This window comes from Sarcophilus harrisii, chromosome 5 (genome assembly GCF_902635505.1).
Source record: "Sarcophilus harrisii chromosome 5, mSarHar1.11, whole genome shotgun sequence".
Taxonomy (NCBI): domain Eukaryota; kingdom Metazoa; phylum Chordata; class Mammalia; order Dasyuromorphia; family Dasyuridae; genus Sarcophilus; species Sarcophilus harrisii.
The window spans coordinates 152,236,593-152,242,592 of NC_045430.1; the positions used below are offsets into that span (position 1 = coordinate 152,236,593).

The 6,000-nt window shown below is 33.8% G+C and overlaps 1 protein-coding gene across 3 annotated transcripts in view; it reads right to left on the reverse strand.

The window, feature by feature from the left end:
- LAMB4 (laminin subunit beta 4) overlaps nucleotides 1–4,057 on the reverse strand; it is a 138,224-nt gene extending 134,167 nt beyond the window's left edge. For all 3 annotated transcript variants that reach the window (XM_023504778.2, XM_031938766.1, XM_031938767.1), the window contains exon 1: nucleotides 3,978–4,057. The gene's annotated coding sequence lies outside the window, so the exon portion shown is untranslated. The remainder of the gene's footprint in view (nucleotides 1–3,977) is intronic.
- Nucleotides 4,058–6,000: the final 1,943 nt, after the last annotated feature.

The following is a 6,000-nucleotide window of genomic DNA, read 5'->3' on the forward strand; positions in this document are numbered from 1 at the left end:
CAGGAAACTCATTAGCTAGGTGACTAAAGGCAAGTTACTTTAGCTTTCTGTGTCCCAATTTCCTCATATGTTAAATGGGGACAATGTAGGGCCTGTTCCATGGGATTATTGTGAGGAAAAAAAAGACAATGTCTGTACAACATTGCAAAAATCTATAAAATACTATATAAATGTTAGTTATTATTCAGTTCACTTCTTTAGCTATATGACCTCCAACAAATCACTTCTCTGAGTCTCAGTTTTTTCATCATTAAAATAAAGGGGTTGGGTAATATAATTTATAAGATCATTTCCAATACCAAAAATCCAGTTGTCTTTACATGGAATTTCTTAAATTCATGGGATTGGGATAGATTAGGAGGCAATTTAACCCAGATCTTACCTATAAATGTAAATGTACTTAATCTATTTCAACACATCTGAAAAATCAATTCTTTTTTTTTCTTTCTATATTTTTTTATTATTATAGCTTTTTATTTATAAGATATATACATAGGTAATTTTTCAGCATTGACAATTGCAAATCCTATTGTTCCAATTTTTTCCCTTCTTCCCCCCACCCCTTTCCCCAGATGGCAGGTTGACCAATACATGTTAAATATGTTAAAGTATAAGTTAAATACAATATATGTATATATATACATGTCCAAACAGTTATTTTGCTGTATAAAAGGAGTTGGACTTTGAAATAGTGTACAATTAATCTGTGAAGGGAATCAAAAATGCAAGTGGACAAAAATAGAGGGATTGGGAATTCTATGTAGTGGTTCATAGTCATCTCCCAGAGTTCTTTCGCTGGGTGTAGCTGGTTCAGTTCATTACTGCTCTATTGGAACTGATTTGGTTCATCTCATTGTTGAAGAGGGCCACATCCATCAGAATTGATCATCATATAGTATTGTTGTTGAAGTATATAATGATCTTCTAAAGTTAAAAGATCAATTCTTTTATGAAATAAATATATACAATGAAGATTAATTTACAACTTTGCTTAGGCTCCCATTTACATAGTATAAGAATAGCAGTTATGGGACAGAAACATTTCAACTGTCTCATTCTCCATTAATAATTAGAACAGGGCATATGCCAAGAGACTTGCATGTCTAGGACCCAGTTGCATGGTCCATCCATGTGGTCAAACTGTGTTAGTAGCCCATAACAAATATTTCAATCTCATTGAAGTTAACTGAGTTTGTAGACAGAAAGAAAGTAATTCAGCTCTTCAATACCTTGAAGAAGTATAATTCATTGGTGTGGCCTTTCTCAACCAGGCCATGATTTCTCTTCAACTTGACAAATGGTCTTTAAGAGTTCCTTCAAGGGTCAAACATTTTATCAGGTTGTAGTCCTCCAACTTCTCTAAAGTTAACTGATATTTGACAAAGACTTATCCTTAGACAACAGACATATATAGCCCATCACTGGGATTGTTCTCCAAGCTTTTCCATTTTAGGAGATCCTAAATAACCTTTGAGAACCTAACCTAGATGACTTCTCTACAATAAAGCACTAGTGTAATATGTTACTACAATACTAGTATCCTTTTATTTGATAGATGTTAGTAAAGTGAAATGAATTTATATGTATTTGATAATTTAAAATGCAAAAAAATAAAATTCTCCCCTAATATAAATCAATAAAATCAAAGCTGAGATAGGCAGGTTGGGGAAGAAGAAATAGAGAGCTTACATTGATTATTCTTTCCTTGGTTCATTCTATTTTTAGAGGTCTGATCTTTTTGCTATACAGGATATCTAGCTTTCCCTGATTTCTCCCAGTAATATATGGTCTTTTCTTCCTCACAACTCAGAGAGCACATTGGTATCTGTCCTATGAATTTATTACTTTTCTTCTATTTTGTTTTGCAGTTATTTTTATATTTATCATTTCACTTGGGGCCCAGATTTTATTTATTTTTTGAAACTGCCCTAAAATCTAACACAGTGCTCTGTGTAGTAGATATTTAGCTGTTTGTTGAAATGAATTAAATTGAAAGATATCTGGCCTAAAATCTACTCCCTCCAATGGAAGTGAACTTTCACCTTTGCTTCTCTCATTAGCAAAGGTTAAAGATCACACTTTGGATATTTAAAAAACACAACTATCAGGTATCTTGTCAGCCTTTGTATCTTCAATTTATTTAGCAGTCAATCAACAAGCATTTGTTACCAGCAATCATTTAAAATTCACATTATTAAGTATTGTAGAAAGCAGATTGGTCTTGGATTTATAGCACTTAAATTAGGATCCCAAATTTATAACAATACAATTCTCACCCAGGGTAAATCATGAAACTTCTCTAACCCTCAATTTCCCCATAGGTAAAAATGGATATAATATCATTTGTTCTATTTATCTAACATGATTGATGGGGAAAAAGTGCTTGTTGATGCTATTATTTCCTTCCTTTCTTCTCTCAAATCTCCCTATTCTTCTAAAAGTAAGGAGCTTCAGAACCTTTAAATGCTGCAATTAGAGTTTGGAAATTACTAGCTAGTCTGAAATGTGAGATCCACCCAAGTCTTATATAATCAGTAAACTGCTCTTAGCAACATTCACTTAAGAACCAATTTTAAAAGCTATGTTCAAATCCTGTATATACCTTTCCTTTGTCTATCCTTAAAACTAAGGAATCAGTTTTGATCCCTTAACGGGCAGACCAGAACCCATGTTTGGCATTTCCCCAGAGCAGACTATTTTCTTGTCAAATTCACTTCTAGGTTTGCGTTTTATTTACATGTTTAATTGGGGACATATTCAGGAGCCAAATTGGTGTTTTACTTAGATGATGTGAATATTTGTGTAAGTGTTAAATAAAGCTTCTGGTCAGTGTTAGCCCCAGAATGTCACTGCCAAATAAACAAAAGTTAAAGTTTGTCAGAAAAAATGCTATCTAGTTGTAGCCCAGTTTAGAACCAAGATATAGAACTCATAATTATTAGTCTTTTCTTTGGTAATGATTTTTCAAATTCTCACATATATGGGCCAGGATCTCTTAAAATGTCATCTTCTCTATTGCTGTCCAAGCTATTTCCATGAGTTTAAGAGAAATGAAGTTACAATGGAAACATAAAAACATACCTCCTAGTTTTTAACCTTAAGGTGCCTGAACAGTACTTAATAAATAACATTTCTCTACAACAGAAAAAAGCACAAAACAACACAAATTTAGTGCCAAGGCCTGGATTGCCTACCTTGCTTTCCCAAAGGATGAATGAGGATGAAGGAGCAAGGGGAGAATTGTTAAGAAGTTAACCTTTAATAATTCATCTTATAGTCTGGCAAGAAGTGATGATTGTAAGAGGCTTTCTCTAAATTGATCTGATGACATCATTAACAGGAGAATCAGGGGATATTTCAATGCCACACTACCACAGCATTTTTAAAAGAATAAGAATACAGAATTAGAAATTATAATAAGAAAAGAATAAGAAAACAAAGCAAACACTGGTTTATTAAACTGAATTTTTCAAATGCTTAAGAATATTTATATGTGGTTACCTTAAAGTGTGAATGATGTTTTAAACATATGGGATTAAGATAATCATAATATAGGAAATAAACTTGAATTTAATTGTATTGTCATGGGTTGCAAATAGGCAAAAATAATAAAAGTTTAAGGACACTTACCTAATATATATAATGTGACATTACCTGTTTGAAATTTAGAAATCTTGCTAAAGTCTCAATATATAAAGTATAAAAACTTTCTCAGCATTTTGTGAATTCAAGATTAAAATCCTTCAGTAACCAGCATAAGCTTGATTGATGACTACTGAGCTAAGCCACAATAACCACATTTATAATTTTGTCTGCATTTTGCTAATCTGGGATTTAGTCCTCCATAAATTGAAAGAAGCTTAATGGTAACCCTCTATGTTGGGCTACTCTAGGGGCCCACCATGATCAATGTTTACTAATGTCTCAGCTAAATCCACAATGTTGCAATTTGCTTCGAAAGATAAGGAAAGCCTTACCTGAATGGTGAGAACGAAACACCTACAGAAGAGCTCCGGGAAATGAACCCAGCATGTAAAGACATACCTGTGAGCAAGAGTTTTAGTTTAAGCATAAAAGGTTTACCCCCAGGCACCTGGGTGTAAAAAAGGAAAGTATTCTGAAACCTGCCAGAAAAACGATTTATGAAGTGATTCACCTTAGATTTAAGGCTCCTGAGAATATTCTTTGTGAACACATATAGTAAGAGGTAGCTTTGAAAGAAAAATGTCATTCATTGATGGATTTTGCAAAGCACAGACAAAAAGAAATGTTTCTCTGAATTGTGGCAATAAACAATCACATTGCTACAGTATTTAGAAAAGCAGGACAGTTGCAGCTACTTGAATACTGTAGAATGTTGGAGGAAGAATCAGTTAAGAGAGAAAGGCTGACATTATGATCGGAGTTTCTAGTGACATGCCATTATGCCCTCTTAAAAGATAAGATTGCTGTGTTTGGGAATGGAGAGCTCTTTGTCTCATCTCACCAGACTGATAAATATAAGTGTGCTTAAATGACTATGACTCAGTTATCCTGAGGAGATGAAACAAACATGGCTTACAGGACCTGCAGACGATAGCTATAACTGCTATACGGTCACCCAAATACTTACATTCTGTATCTATGGAAATAGTAAGACATAGTGAATACATTATGTTCAGAAGACAAATAACAGCTAGCTGAGATAATGATGACAGTGACAATGATAACCTGAATTTATATTGTATTTTCAGATTTGCAAAGGACTTTGCAAATGTTATCTAATTTTATCCTTACAATAATCCTGGGAGGAAGGTGCTACTATTATTTACATTTTTTTTACATTTTTTACTTTAAAAATTTTAAAAATTTATTTTTACAGATGAGGAAACTGAATGACTTGCTTGGGATCACATAGCAGAATAATTGTCTAGTCTGGATTTGAATTCAGCTCTTCCTGACTCAGGTTCAGCATTCAATCTTAGTCAGGAATTGAATCCAAGTCCTCTGACTTAGACACCACAACCTCTATTTTGAACAAGGGATCATGGGAGAATTATTGAATTTTTGTATATCTCAGGCACCTCCCTAGAATTTAACTGCTAAGTCATGGATAGGTTGAGACCTGTTGGTGTCAGAGGGAGAATCCCAAGCTATTGAAATAGCATATCCTTTATGTATTCATGTGGAAAAGGCATGAGAAAAGACTTGTTACCTAGTTTAATCCTGGTTTAAATCATGAATCCCTTTTACAATGTCTAGTGACTACTTAACCTCCAGGGAGAGCTTACTGAGGCATTAATTACTGAGGCAGCCCTTTCTATTTGGGAAGGGAAAAGGGCAGGTGAGGAGAAGACAACTCTACATGCTGCTGTGTTTTTCCTTCTGTTGAACTGAAATCACTCTCCTTATTAACATCCATCAATCAATTCTTAACTTTGTTTTTTGAGACCGATCAATCTCATCAGTCAATAACATCTATTAAGCAGCTGCAATGTGACAGGCAGTATGCTGCATTCTGGAGAGTTAGGACAAAGATAGACTAGTAGTACCTGTTCCTATCACTTGGGGAAAACAATATGTACATAAAAAGTAAATACAAATAAAATAACAACTCTGATATGCCCTTCAAAAGCCAGCTTCAGACTCCCTTTCTAGGCTTCTTATTATGCTTGACACCCTCTACTTTTTAGCCAAATTGATTCTCTTACTGTTCCTATACATGACATTACATCTGTATTTACTTGTAATTGTAAATCCTTCTTGAATTGACTTCCCTCTGGAAACTGTATAATCTATTTTTCCTAAATCAAAAGTATGTCTCAAACTATTTCCAGCTCTCTTCTCTATCATGAATTCTAAGATGAAATAATCACTTTTGAATTTTTTTTCTCAAGTCTTTGTAATCTTTCCCATCTTTTCTTCTAGGGTCTTCCTGGCACCCTCATCAATGTCCAAGTTAATCATCAGAAATACATAATATTCTTCATGTTGGACAAGTCTTGGGAAATTCTTATATAG